The following is a 15,624-nucleotide window of genomic DNA, read 5'->3' on the forward strand; positions in this document are numbered from 1 at the left end:
AGATAACATGTAGCATGACTAGTTTTCACTATAGGCACTTCTTAACCATCCCTTTAATTTTCCTGTATAGTACTTCTTTATTTGATAGTAGAATTAATTCTCATCAATTTTCTTTAGAAGTCAGTCCTGTTTTTCAAGTGTCTGATTCAGAGAGACCGTGACTCTATGCACAGATTCTTAATGAGCACATGGCTATGAATTATCCATATGGCTTAGAGATAACAGCCAGCGAGGAAAGAAATGATGGGGAGAATGGTAGCAAGTGGTTGCATCAACAATTGATTTGAAAGAAGGTCCTTGTCATGAGTGCATGAGTGAGTTGGCAGAATCATTGTCTAGTTTGTGACTCTCTGTTAGAATATTAAAGATTTTTGAGCCATAAGGAAACTTAAGTATTTAGTATTAAGGCTTCAAAACGAGATTACATGAAAAATAAGGATACATACTACTGACATGATCAGGTATATTTTAATAATGAGAAATTATTAAAGAATGAGGTATATTTCTCTAAATCAGCAAGTTGTGCATAGTAATTGTAAACACCAAGGATTTTGTTCTACCAAATAAATAAGAAAATCCACATAGTAAATATTCAAGAGTGGGACTGTGATTGAGAGAGAGGATAATGAAGTCACCTCAAATGTCCTTCCATACATGAAATATCATTTATGAGTAAGCTTCATGCTGTAACCCAGCAATTTCCACTTTGAGAAACTTTTCCTAAAGAAATAATTAGATATATATGCCAAGATTTATACGTAATGAGTTTCTTAGAAGTAATTAGAACAAAGATACTGTTAGCAACCTAAATATTAAACAAATAGGAATGGTTAAATCAGTCATGATTTATCTATAAAATGAATCACCGTGCAGTTATTTTAAATGATGTTAACAATAATATTGAAAAACAAGTTATTTTTAGTAATATGTTCTTAAATGGTAAAATTTGCACATGAGATTATTTAGCTAAGTTTTAAATATATGTGTGTGTGTATATATATACATGTATATATCTCATCTCATTTATATTTTGATATATGTATAACCAACTTAATTTGCTGTACCCCTAAAACTAACACAACTTTGTAAGTCAAATATACTCCAGTAAAATTTTTAAAAACATAAATAAGTAGTTTGTCAGCTCCTTAATAAGTTAAACAGAGTTACCATAAAAAAATTATATACAAATTATACAAATACACATATAGTGAAAAATGTGTACCTAAAATTAACAGCTGTGTCTGGGTGGTGATTATTTGTGTCTTTATTCTTTTATCTTTATTTTTTCTTTCTGCATATTTATAATTTTCCATATGTGTTCTATTTTTATGTTAATATTCACTGAAAAATCTGCTAAAGGACTTTTAATAGATTTTTAATATATTTTCCATATTTTTATATATAGATACTTAGTTATTTTATATATTTTTAAATATATTTAGAAAGTACATTGATTTGATTTGATTTGAAAGTTGAGGTTCTAAATGATCCTAAGAATCATAAATCAGAGGTATAGCCAATGCTGGAATGAATGCTAGAATGAATGACTCTGGAAATCCATAGGGTCAGCTTAAAGTATTTCTGTAAGTTGCAAGCTAAGAATAACCTGGAGTCTTCAAGTAGTTTGGGACACTAGTACACTAAATCATGCAGGCACTTCTTTGACAAGTTCATTATGAGAGGATTGCAATGGTTGCTAATGCCTAAATATCCATAATTAGAGAATGCACCCCTCCCTTCACATCCTGAGCAACTAAGGGGATGCACTAAGAGGTCGGCAAGTGGATGTGGGAATCTAAGCAGCAGATGGCTCTGGTGGTCTTCAGCAGGTGCTCATTTACATATTGACCATAACCTCCCTTGCCTTTTCCCCAGCATGGCAACATGCTCTGGCTTGAATGCACATTTAGACCAAAAGCTGGCAGTCTAGAGACAAATGCACTGAATATAGAGTCTTAGGTTTGATTTATGATCCTGGCCCTTATGTTAAGTACATGCACAGTCTTAAACATCTCTTAAACTTTGGGAATGCTTTTTTTGTCTCAGTCAAATTTCCTGGTCCTAATATCCATACAGAGATTAAAGGGAACTAATGGAAAATTTTGCTTGGGAGGACTTGGATTTCACCTTAAGTCACTGATATTTTATGAGCCTAATTTGGGAAAGAAATAAAATGGTGCAGTGGGTGAAACCCCAAAAATTGGAGGTCAGGAGATCTGGTCCTATCTGTCAATAGTCATACTATGACCTTCAAAATATATAATTTTTTCCATCCTCAATTTATCAATGTGCAAAGGTGGATAGAAGAAATGAGAAAAAGATAGGAATTAAGCTATACTGTCTTTAAGATCTTATTAAAGTATAAAATGCTTTGATCATGTTCTATGAAGTAAGTAATCTAGTAGCCTTTTTTTTGAAAAACTAGATTTATTCTGGAATTTTAAATGACTATGATATGTTAATAGGGATATGTAACATCATTGAAATAAAGTATATATATATATATATATATATATATATAATTGGACATAATAATGAACAAATACTTTGCCAACACATTTTATCTACAAATAGAAAATAATTGATAGATCCCTTAGGTTATTTTTCTCTTTTAATACTAGTTAAATATAAGGGTTCCTTCTTGTCTATAATATTTTCCTATGTTATTAATATCATATTATATATATTAATATCATAATATAGCATTAATATCATACAAAGCCTATAGTATCATAAGTTTTTGTCATTATGATCCTTTCAGATAGCAAAAATATTTTCTAATTCAATTTAGTCTTTAGAGTACCAATAAAACTTTTGAAATAGATTAATTCAATATTAGAATTTTAAAGAGACTATTCAGACTATCTAAAACATGTTTCATGTAAAGTGACTAGCTTTTCTTCCAGTCACAGCTATTTATTTAGTACCTTTCAAGTCAGGTCACTTCATAACCTGTGTATTATAAAATCAAATTAATTATGAAAAAATTCTCCTTGGAAAAGTAATAAAATCATCTAGACATTTGATATCATAGTGAAATGTGTTATCACATATCACATAAAAAATTAAATGCAAACTTTTATTTAAAGTTTATTCACTTAGTCTAGTGAGTGTATGCAGCACTGCAGTAGGCATTAAAGGATAAACATTTGAGAGGAAAAAATTATAATCTCAATTTCTTTGTATTGTTCTTTAGTCTTTATCATACACTGATCTTTGTGATTGTAACGGCGTCTTATCTCTTGAGAATTTTTAGTTATTTGGAACTTTGGAAAATATAGAAAAATTTCTTATGCAAAAACCAGCTTAAATTAATATTAGAGATCACAAAGAATCCTACCAACCTAAATTATTTTTATTCTAGGATAGAAAAAAATAAACAGCTTTCAAATACAGTACAGGCGAGCCATTTTGAGTATGAATTGTGTCATCTCCTAGAAGGATAATGTCTTTCATGTTGAGTTTTTGTAGATTTTAGAGAGAAGATGACAGTGAATCATGCTCAAAGGTGACAAACCTTTTAACAAAGTTTTTTTATTTGCTATCGAAATGCATTTCAGTCCCAGAAAGAAAATAGTGATGAGATTCTGAAATCTGAACAAGTTATCAAGTTTTCAAGCAAGTATAACAATACAGTAAAACTATATAGGAAAAAAATGCTCAAAACCTTGTGAACAGTTCTTTTCTTTGGCAATAGTTGTTTCATATTGAAAGAAAATCAAGAGTTTCCCTATTACTGAGCTTTGAATATTTTTTGAAGAACTAAGTGTGTAAACTTTTCCAAAACCTGCTCTCCAGATGCAATTGAATTGGTTTTTAAGTTTTCTAAAGTTGACATTGAGAAAGGCCAAATCTGTCGGAACTGGAAGCATTTTTAAATAGTGATATAAAACTCAGTTGTATTATTTCAGGTAAATAAATACAACACATTTATGCATAAGTGCAGGAAATAAATCATTTGATTATTACAAGAACGTAAAATGTTTGCCATTAGCTCTCTTAAAAGGCTAGATGGAATTAATGCATAAATAATTACATCAAAGATAACAAATCAATTCCAGTGGTCCAGTTAAGAGGACTAAATGACCACTTCTGACCATCTTTTACTCAGATTGGCATTTCATGTTTTCTCATTTTTCTTCCTGATATTTAAATTAATCCTGACAGGTAGCCAGTTTTAAAACTTAACTTCTGGGAGTTCCTGTCGTGGCGCAGTGGTTAACGAATCCGACTAGGAACCATGAGGTTGCGGGTTCGGTCCCTGCCCTTGCTCATTGGGTTAAAGATCCGGCGTTGCCGTGAGCTGTGGTGTAGGTTGCAGACGCGGCTCGGATCCTGCGTTGCTGTGGCTCTGGTGTAGGCTGGCAGCTACAGCTTCGATTAGACCCCTAGCCTGGGAACCTCCATATGCCGCGGGAGCGGCCCAAGAAATAGCAACAACAACAAAAGACAAAAAAAAATAAAAAATAAAAATAAAAAAAATAAAACTTAACTTCTTTTTCTAATAGAAAAACTTGCAACAAAATTATTTAAAATAGGAGTTCCTGTCGTGGCGCAGTGGTTGGCGAATCCGACTAGGAACTATGAGGTTGCGGGTTCGATCCCTGCCCTTGCTCAGTGGGTTGAGGATCCGGCGTTGCCGTGGGCTGTGGTGTGGGTCGCAGACGCGGCTTGGATCCTGCATTGCTGTGGCTCTGGCGTAGGCTGACGGCTGCAGCTCCGGTTGGACCCCTAGCCTGGGAACCTCCATGTGCCGCGGGAGCGGCCCAAGAAATGGCAAGAAGACAAAAAAATATATATATTTAAAATAATAATAGTAATTATAAAAATTTACATAATATCATATAATTTAAAAACAATTTTATATTGATCATTTAATTTTAAGGTATCCCTTTAAAGTCTTTATTGATATATTATTACAAACCATTTTGTTTCTTAAAGATAGGTTGCTATGCATACAGAACTTATATGAAGTTGTTTCTACGATAGTAAGGATTAAGTTGTTCAGATTTATCGCTGTATCTTCTACCTTTCATGCATATTCAAAGAGTAAAATTGAACTGCTAAATAAGTCTACCAACAAGAAAATTAAGATTAAACAATTAAATATAGGAGTTCCCATCGTGGCACAGCAGAAATGAATCCAACTAGAAACTGTGAGGTTGCGGGTTTGATCCCTGGCTTTGCTCAGTGGGTTAAGGATCCAGCGTTGCTTTGAGCTGTGGTGTAGGTCACAGACGCGGCTCTGATCTGGCGTTTCTGCGGCTCTGGCGTAGGTTGGCAGCTGTAGTTCCAATTAGACCCCTAGCCTGGCAATCTCCATATGCCGCAGTTGCAGCCTTCAAAACAGACAAAAAACACAAAATTAAATATATATACCTCCACATTTGGTAGCGATATTTCATGAAAGTAGACATTTTTGTAATCAATCTCAAGAATAACAGAAACGGAGAACTAGAGAGAGAGAGAGCAGAGAAATCCATTTTTTTTTCCTCCTTCAGAAATGGCTTAGATTTCATTTTTGACACAAAGAAACAGAAGAATAATATGAAACATTTCACTTTGACAGACTTAATATCTTAAAAAGAAAGGCAAAATGTGACAAGTATTTTAACAAAAGTGAACAAGGACTCTCTTTAATTTGGAGCTGCACCGTGAATCACAATGCAAGAACTTACAGCTGGAGAAGACAGATAGGGTAATTGTCCTCGCAATAAATATCTTCTCAAGAGCTTTTAGAAATAGCGCTCCCCTCTGTGGATTATATCTTATACATCAGCATCATCTTAACGACAGATGGCAAATACCACAAGGGAAGTTTAGAAACTGGACAAGAGAAAAGAGAATGAAGAAAAATCTTCTGAAGTTGCATGAAAAAAAATCTATGGAGGGAGTGGGAGGAGGCAAACTTTAAACTCTCTTTTGCTGCTTAATTGACTAGACTGTGTTTCCTCTCAGGATATACTGAGTTGAGCAATTCCTATTCGCAACACGAGAAAAAAAAAAAAAAAAAAGTATAGGAAAACACCGATTCTCTTTCAAGCCTGAGTGGGTGTGGACCGACAGGTAGTCTAAACCAGGTAGTCATATGATTTCTTTATAAGAAAATGTTTGACAAGCTGTCAAGACTCTTGGAGAAAGAAATTGTGGATAGAGTCGCTCTAAGGAATACCTGTCAATTCACTTATCTTATTTTTACATCATATTTTGATGCTAGGTGCGTAATCTCTGTGGGGCTCATGTGAAAACTCTGGTTAAAGTAATGTGAGTCAGATCAATTTGGAAGTCTAGTTAATGTTATCAGAGCAGTGGTGACACTCATGCCAAAATTTTACCCCAGGGCAAGCTTGTTTTTACCAAGATTTAAAACAAATATTGATAACATACAGATACAAGTCTATGGCCTAATCAAATAATTCAATACCAACACTATAGTTCAGAGGCCTGTAGATCTTCAGAAGTTAGAATCTGAAGAGAAAAGCTGTCAGGGAATAGGTAGAGAAGGGTAATTCTCTGAAAACAGACTAAACCTGAAATCTGTCATCTGGGTAATGGGATAAACAGATGCATAATAGACAATTGTGTAGAACATGATTTTTTTAAAAACTCAACCCTGTCATCCACTAAAACATTTTTATGACTTGACAACTCTTGAGAAACATCATCCAGCTCCTTTGCCTTTGGCATTCTAGGCTCTCTGTGATGTCCAGTTCATGTGCCTTTCCGGTCTTGTTCCCAGGACCCTGCATTCCAGCTGCACTAGTCCCCTTGTTTGATGTCAGCATTTATTGTCCACCAGCCTTCATTGTTAGTCTCTTCCCCTGCATTCCTCTCTTTACCTCTGACTGCTGAAATCTTACCTAACTTTTAACACTAACTTCCAACACTCAAATCCCATCACTTCCAAGAAAACATCCTTGATTTCCTTGTGAGAATTATACCTTTTTTGCACACACATGTATATATCTTGGGCTGATTCTATAATTGACTCATCACATCTTGCTATAAATTATAGATTTTTTTTCTTTTCTTTTTTTTTTTTTTTTTTTAGGGCTGTACCCACAGCATATGGAGTTCCCAGGCTGGGGGTCAAATGGCAGCAGCAGCTGCTGGCCTGTACCACAGCCACAGCAACACCAGATCCAAGCCACATCTGCGACCTACACCATAGCTCACAGCAACGCCGGATCCTTAACCCACTGGGCTAGGCCAGGGATCGAACTCGCATCCTCATGGATACTAGTCAGGTTTGCTACCATGAGCTACAAAGGGAACTCCAAATTATAGACAATTTTATACATCTGTCTCTTCCCTACATATAGTCCTAAAAGTACCGGAGCTATATTTGTCCCTTTGTATCCCATTTCTATTTGAATGGTTTGTGGAATTTAACCAATTAATAAACAGATTAGGGAATCAATGTTACCTTTAAATATCCTTTATCTAAAAATAAAAACCTCAGGTCTTTGCAGACTTGATTTCCCATTTTATGTAAGTGGGGAAGAATATCCTCTGAGGTCTTCTGCCACCTGTCTACTTTGCCATTTGAACACCGAAGTATTATTGTAGGACAGTAACGTATCTCTGAAAAACTATTCTTAGATTTACCGGTATATTAACCTCCTGGTGCTTGACAGCAGCATCATGTATTCATCCCCAATGGCACCACACATTTTCTTCTCGTTGGGGATTTGATAACAGTCTCTGGGCAAAACATCACACTGACTATAATCTGAATGCTGAACATTAACTTTGGAGGCAGGAGATCTTAACAATAACTATCATGTACTTTTATATATATATATATATATGTACTTTTATATATATATATATGACGTTTCAGATGCTAGACTAAAATGAGAAACATTTTTTGCTGTGCAATAACATTCTGAATTTTCCTATGCAGTGAAAAGGAAAAAAATCTTTATGTTCACTGATTTAAAAGAAAAGTATTATGGTGGAGTTATAGTCCTACGTGAGCTCAGATCTCACCAGAGGCTCTCAGCAGTTAACGTCTACTAACTAAGCCTTGTAATGTTAATATTTTATGAAGACACGGGCTTAAATGATCAATATAAGAACTACCTCTGCCAGAAAATTGTGTCTTCCTGCCTTGTCAATCCCACAGAAGTTAACTGTTTGTTTTTAGACTCTAATACCTAAAGGCATCCGGGCAAGAGTTACTCAGGACTGAAACTCATCTGTGTGACACAATAAGAGAAGTTGGGGTGTGGGGGAGCCAACAACCTCAGCTTCAGAATTATTCCTTTCCTTTCTCCATGACTCTACTCTGGCTCTGTATCTCTGTTCTCCAGTTACGTTGTCCTTCCTCCTTCGATTGATGAGCATTTCCGACTCATCAGTATTTGATTAATCCATCTCCTGCTGCTGCTTCAGTTTCTCCAGATCTCTTTGCTGCCAGTTGAACCTTAGAAGTCTTTCTCTGCCTCGTCTCTTTTATCTGCTCACCTGGTAATGAATACTTCTCTTACCTGGATGTACTGTGTTTGTCTGTGTTTGGCTTCCTTCTTTACAGTTCTTTCAGGGGCTTCTCTACCCACTGCCAGAAGAGGCAATCACAAGTAATAGTTTTTACCTTCTCTACTTTTCCCAAATACCAGTTGTCACCCAGCTTATTAAAAGCATTGAGTTTAAAAAATTTGTTGTGAGAAATGGATGAGGGATAAGTATGGTTTTCCAGGGCTGCATAAAAAACTCCACAAACTGATTCATAAAATAAATTCCTTCTCTCACAGTTCTGGAGGCTAGAAGTTCAAAACCAAGGTGTCAACAGGCTTGGTTCCTCCTTCTGTCTTAGCTTCTGGTGGTTGCTGGAAATCCTTCCTTTTCCTTGTCCTGCTGATGCGTGACTGTAGTCTCTGCTTCCATCATCACATAATGTTCTCTTTTTGTGTCTCTATATCTCCTTTCTTCTTCTTATAAGGACACTTTTGTATTGTCCTTAGGAGGCCACCCTACTCTAGTAATACCACGTCTTAAATTAATTAATTACATCTACAACAACCCTCTATCCAAAGAAACTCACGTTGTGATTTGGTGGGGATTAGGACTTCAACATATCTTTTGGGGAAACGAGATTACATCAATAACAAATGGTCATAGAGTGACTAGTCAAATTTGTTAGCAGAAATTTATGACTATGCAAAGCTATTTGAATGTGTGAGTTCTGCTAAATACACCCCTGCTCCTGCTAGTATGGTTTCTCTGCTTTTGTTTTTCATCAAAGAAAGCTTCTCAGTCTTAATGTCTTGTAAATATTAATGGGTATTAGTTGTTATGTTTATTTTGTTTGTTATAACTACAAATAGTTTCACATTTGTACCATAAACCAGCTTAAATTTTATTCAATAAATATTTAGATTTCAATTCATTATAATATACTGTTTTAGGAACACAGGAAATTTTTTAAAATATGTAAGGGAAACTCATGCTTTTAGAGAACCTTTTTTGTTTGTTTGTTTGTCTTTTTGTCTTTTTAGGGCCACACCCATGGCATATGGAGGTTCCCAGACTATGGGTCTAATCGGAGCTACAGCTGCCAGCCTATGTCACAGCCACAGCAACGCCAGATCCGAGCCATGTCTGCGACCTACACCACAGCTCAGGGCAATGCTGGATTCTTAACCCACTGAGCGAGGCCGGGAATCGAACCCGCAACCTCATGGTTCCTAGTTGGATTTGTTTTTGCTGTGCCACAATGGGTACTCCAAGGGAACTTTTATTTAGAATAAGAGTACCTAAACTGTAAGGTACTTGTGTATGAAATTGCTAAAAACAAAAAAGTAAAAGTGAAATCCTAGATTCCAATAGATGCAAAAATAATATCAGCTGAAGTAATGAGGAAAGGCTTCCAAGAAAATATAATTTTAAATTTAGTACTTAAAGATTAAGTACAGAGAAGAACAATGAATACTGGATTAGGCAGAAGTGTTGTGTATCTTGTCCTCCCCAAATTCTGAAATTCATGTGAAGATAGATTGATGTAGGCAACATTCCAGGCAGAAGAAAATCAAAATGTAGCTGATTAAAGGGGGGCAAGGAGAGTACATCTTGGTGGGGTTGGATTAAGTCCAAGGGAACAGGTTGAGGATGAGACTGGAAGGGTGGCCCAGTGTACAACTCAGGATGATTCCCAATAGCAACAGCCCAACTCCTGCTCTCAGAACCATTCTTGATCAGAACTAGATGTAGGGGCACTTCCCACCTGCCCAAGCAACTAGTCACACTTTTTAAAAATTCCCTGATAATAATCAGAATGCATTGGAATAGGACATGGTAAATCATTCAAAGCTAAAACTCTACAATTTATCTTTTAAAATTATGTTTTAGAATAGAATGTTACAGTTTTTCTGACGTTAAAATCTAGAGTTTTCCTTATGACTATATCTATACCTTAATGAATACTAAGATATAGGAAATCATGCCAAAGTTTGTGAAAGTTAAATGTTAATTCTAAGAATAAAAATCTCTAGCAAATCTCAAATTCTCCATTCATGGCCAGCCTGCCTCCCCATCTCAGGTGCCCTAAATGCTCCTCTTCTCCCACCAACTCCATCTTGTCAGTCCCATTATCATGAGCTTATTCCCAGTGAGACACAGAAGACTTTTAAGTGTAGACCAGAGAACATTGAGACAATGCAGACTTCTACACTCCCCTGACAGGAAGCCAATCCTGGATGAACATTTATATCAACCAAAGAGAGCCAAGAATTCTACAAACACAGAGTAAAGAGCATTTGGGAAATCAACAAACCTTATTTCTCTCTAGACCAAAAAAAATAGCCATTTTCAGAGTCACGTCTGCTTATCTTCTTGGCAGATATCTTTATCCAGATGCACTGAGAGAATTAGAACACATTTGGGAACAAACTCATATCAAATAGGGGAAAATTTGATAATATTTTCAAATATGAATCTCTTTTTACATGGACAGATACATTAATAATTCTGCCAGCACTTGGAAGTAAAATCACATTCACATTCACAAAAATAACTTTATACATCTTTAAAAACATCCTACACATAATTGCTCAGTACAGAATGTTTCTTCCATGCCTGATTATTTCACTTTTAAAAGAATACTAACTTCTAGAGTTTAATTGGCTACTGAGGTGCCATGTCACATTTAATACTGCTGCATGCAATTTTTAAATATCATAAAAAGAAGATTTTAGGGCAAATACTTATAATGTTACATGCTTAGGAAAAAAGTATTTTTAAATAATTTTAGATTTGTAGTAAAAAATTCTCATGTGCCCTATATTGTCCTCCTCATTTAGAAAGTCAATGTGAAATATCCTTAAAGATACATAAAAAGTTATATAATGAACACTTGTTCACGAAATAGTTCATTAGTAAAGTGAGTGCATTTTTGTGGCTACGATTTATCAGTAAACTTGTATTTACATGTCTGTGTATGTGTACAGAATTTTTTGTCTGTCAAATTAAGGAATGCTACTCCTGAATATAGAGCATTCACTATGACAAATTATTGATGAAAAGAAACAATAAACCATTGTTTATGGTTTATTGTTTTTATGGAAAGGTATTGGGTGGAAATGAAATTAATCGAATTAAATGTGATCTGACAGTTGGATGATCATGGTAAACTAATTAGTGTAACACTAAATGAAAGGAAGGGATAATTGGGCACCAAGCCAAAATATCTCACTTTATATTTATTTATTTATGTATCTATTTATTTATTTATTTATTTATTTTGTCTTTTGTCCTTTTGGGGCCACACCCGCAGCATATGGAGGTTCCCAGGCTAGGGGTTCCATCGGAGCTGTAGCCGCTGGCCTACCTATGCCAGAGCCACAGATCCGAGCCACATCTGTGACCTACACCACAGCTCACTGCAACGCCGGATCTTTAACCCACTGGTCGAGGCCCAGGGCTCGAACCCTCAACCTCCTGGTTCCTAGTCGGATTCGTTTCTGCTGCGCCATGACAGGAATTCCTAAAATATCTCTCTTTAAACAGACTCTTCTCCTTTTTTAAAGTATTTGAAGGAAATGACAGTCTCCAAATGAATGTCTCACCTACCCCATAGATAAAACTAACAGTGAAGAGAGTGAAATAGTTTCACAAACATTATCAGTGAGATTGTGGATCATTTAGCACTTCTATTTAAGTAGCCATTTTTTTCCTCATGGAATGATCATTTTTTATAACGAGAGTAATACCTTGAAACATAACAATTTTGAAATTATTGTTATAAGCTTCTAAGATTTTTCATCAAAGCAATTGCTGTCAGTGGAATTTGTTCAACATAGGGTCAAGGTAGAGCCCAAGCAGGCTGCAGGTGGAAGACAGTCGTTCTCTTCAGGTCTTGGTTCAAATGTGGAGATTTATGGCAGCAGGAATAGAAGCCCTCATGTGCTGTGGACTCTAACTCCTTTAGTTGTTAGCGAACTCCATAAATGTGTTGGGTGGTCTTCCTATCAGTCTGGGCTTAGCAGGAGGAAGCACAGACCTGCACTGATAGAGCATTCTAGTGGTAAACGTTGCTTAGGCTTATCATTTCCATGATTCTTATAGAGCCAGGAAATGGTACCCAAGTTCTTAACAGTATCAGTTGGTGGGTATCTAACAAACCTGAACTTTTTTTTTTTTCTTTCTATTTATGGCCTCACCCACAATTCCAAGCCACAGCTGCAGGCCTTCACCATAGCCACAGCAACACTGGATCCTTAACCCACTGAGCAAGGCAAGGGATGCAACCCTCTTCCTCATGGAGTCAACGTGGGGTTCTTAACATGCTGAGCCACAGGGGAACTCCACAACCCTGGACTTTTATCTGAGGCTGACTCTCTCCCACAGTTCATGCAATGAGGTGGAACTTTAGTTGCTTCATTCCTGCTAATGGTAAAATATTTGGACCTTTTTTCTTGCTCTGATCTTTTTTCCTTTTCTACAGCACTTTATCTCCATCCAGATCTGTTCTTCATTTTATTTAGCTTTTCCTGCTCCTGTTACCCTGCAAGTTATAGAAGATTTTGCTTTCTGGCTTGATATTCATCTCATTACTCTCCAACTGCCTTTACCTCTGGCCATATGAGGGAAAGAATGGACATCACAATCAAGGGAATGTTTGGGGCAGGAAAATGTTATTAAATTCAAAGTCTGGCAAGGCAATAAGTGGGGGGAAAGAATGAGAAATTAAAAGGGTGAACTATTAGAGACATTAGAATATGGTGGATATAATGTCAGGATTTACTCTTTGAGACAGTTACTGAGAAATAAAAAGAAGGGTGTTGGTGACCACTTATGTAAAGTGCCAACCGTGTTTTGTAGAAGTGAGTGGGACAGTTTAACAAGACCTGTCTCTTGGAATAACCTTGTCCACCTGCACCCTGACTCCTGTTCATGGCTGAACAACTCCTATTCATTCCTCAGCTCCTTCCAATTGTCTCTCTCATATCACCTATTTATTTCTTTGATAACATTTGCCACCATCTGTAATTAATGTGTTTTATTTATTTGTGAACATGTTTATTACCTCTCTTTTCCTAATAGAGTATATATGCCATGTGATGTTAACAGCCTCTCTTTCTCATTTACAACTTATCACCCACACTGAGCACAGTGCCTGGCACAAAATTGATGCTTAATAATTTTGATAAATGGATGCCTGCTTGCATATGTGAATGAATGAATGAATTCAAGACCTAATTCAAGCATCATATCCTTTGTAAAGTCTTTGCTATATACCTTACTAACTTCTTATAGTGGTGGCATCTTCTATATACAGTTGTATTGGGTTCTATTTTAATGAATTCATTAGTTCACTTTCGACTTTTTTTAATTTATTTTATTTACTTATTTATTTATTTTGGTCTTTTTTGTATTTTTCTAGGGCTGCACTTGCAGTGTATGGAGGTTCCCAGACTAGGGGTCTAATTGAAGCTGTAGCCACAGGCCTACGCCAAAGCCATAGCAATGTGGGATCCGAGCCGAGTCTGTGACCTATACCACAGCTCACGGTAACGCTGGATCCTTAACCCACTAAGTGAGGCCGGGAATAGAACCCACAACCTCCTGGTTCCTAGTCGGATTTGTTAACCACTGAGCCACCAATGAGAACTCCTCACTTTTGACTTCTAACAGAGTAAGAGTCCCTTAAAGGTTGGGGCATGTATTATTTCTCTTTAGAACTCCCACTAGTATATATAATTTTGTGAGTAGAGGAACATTTTGAGGAAAATATTATTAGGTGCCCAGCACCATTTTGACCGCAAGAGAAAATTTAAATTTCACGTTATCAAATATGGAAAATATACTTCTTTATAATTCAGCTAGGAGAGAGTTTTATATTATTTTCCTATGAAAATGTTATAATTTAATTATATGTGTTCTCTTTACCTGTAAATACCATATTCTATTTTAACCACTTCCTTAGCTAAAAAATTAGCTATCAATGTAGACAAATGCAAGGCTATGAAACATCTCTGAAGTATTCATTTTAAAAATTGGCAACTGGACTCATAGCTTCCTCACTTTCTTGAAATGATCAGATGTTGTGGTACCTGAAAATAATTTTGAGTTTCTGTATAATGCTTAATAAAAACTCCAGGGTACCAGAGACTTCTTGACAACAGACATTAATATAAAGAAAAAAATCATTTTCTAACATTTTGCAAAGTTTCCACTTTGTAACATGGCCTATATTTAAACAGATTAGAAGGAGATGTGTAGGCTGCAAAAGTGAAGACATTGTCTTATCTTTAACAATAGAAATAGAGGCTTTTGATTAAGGAAAATTGTTAATACTTTTCTCCATGGTTGATATTAACTTTCAGTCTTTGCCTAAACATTTACTTAGATAAAAATTTCAGTGAAACGTATAAGATATATGTGCTTTAGATTTCTTAAAAGAAGAGTGAGGTTATTGGGCAACCAACTATCCTAGTTTCTCTGAGACTGAATTGCTTCCTGGGATCTGGACTTTCAGTGCCAAAATCAGGCACTGATTTCAGTGCCAAAATCAGATGGTTGTTCACCCTAGACTGATATACCATTATTTTTTCTTTCCTAACTTAAAGATGACACTTGAAAGAGCTTCTAGAATTTTACAAGAATGCATCTCTAAGGCATAGTTAAAGGGAGGAAGGTAGCTCATTTTTGTTTGAAAGGTTGACACTTTTGTTTTATTTTTATCCCTAGATGATGATTATTATTTATTTATAATAGTTGTAAGGGTACATGGTACTTACAAACACCTAAAAGACAAGGCTCCTGAGAGGTTTCCTATCTAACTCAGTATACAATACAGCATATGAGAGCAAAAGAAGAGGTAGAAAAGGGTTAGAAAAAAATCAATACTGGGCCGCTCAGTGGGAGAAATGTGTTCTAAACTTTCAAGGAGAGATGTCAAGGAATGAAAGGAAGTTTGTTCGAGTAGGACTAATCTCAAACCTTTTGAGAATTATACATGCATAAATAACAGGAAAATGGATTTCTATATCTTCTTTTGTATTATATCTTCCTAGCGAGTGTTTTTTAAATCATTTTACAATGACCCTTTTAAACCTTATTTTCTACTTCAAACTCTTCTCTCTGAGAATTACATAGCCACAGCAGCTTCTTGTGTTTAATATT

The sequence above is a fragment of the Sus scrofa genome, chromosome 18 (assembly GCF_054392235.1).
Source record: "Sus scrofa isolate SSC_HxYL_T2T_F1_AM1 chromosome 18, Sscrofa_HxYL_maternal_Yorkshire_Landrace_v2.0, whole genome shotgun sequence".
NCBI classification, from domain to species: domain Eukaryota; kingdom Metazoa; phylum Chordata; class Mammalia; order Artiodactyla; family Suidae; genus Sus; species Sus scrofa.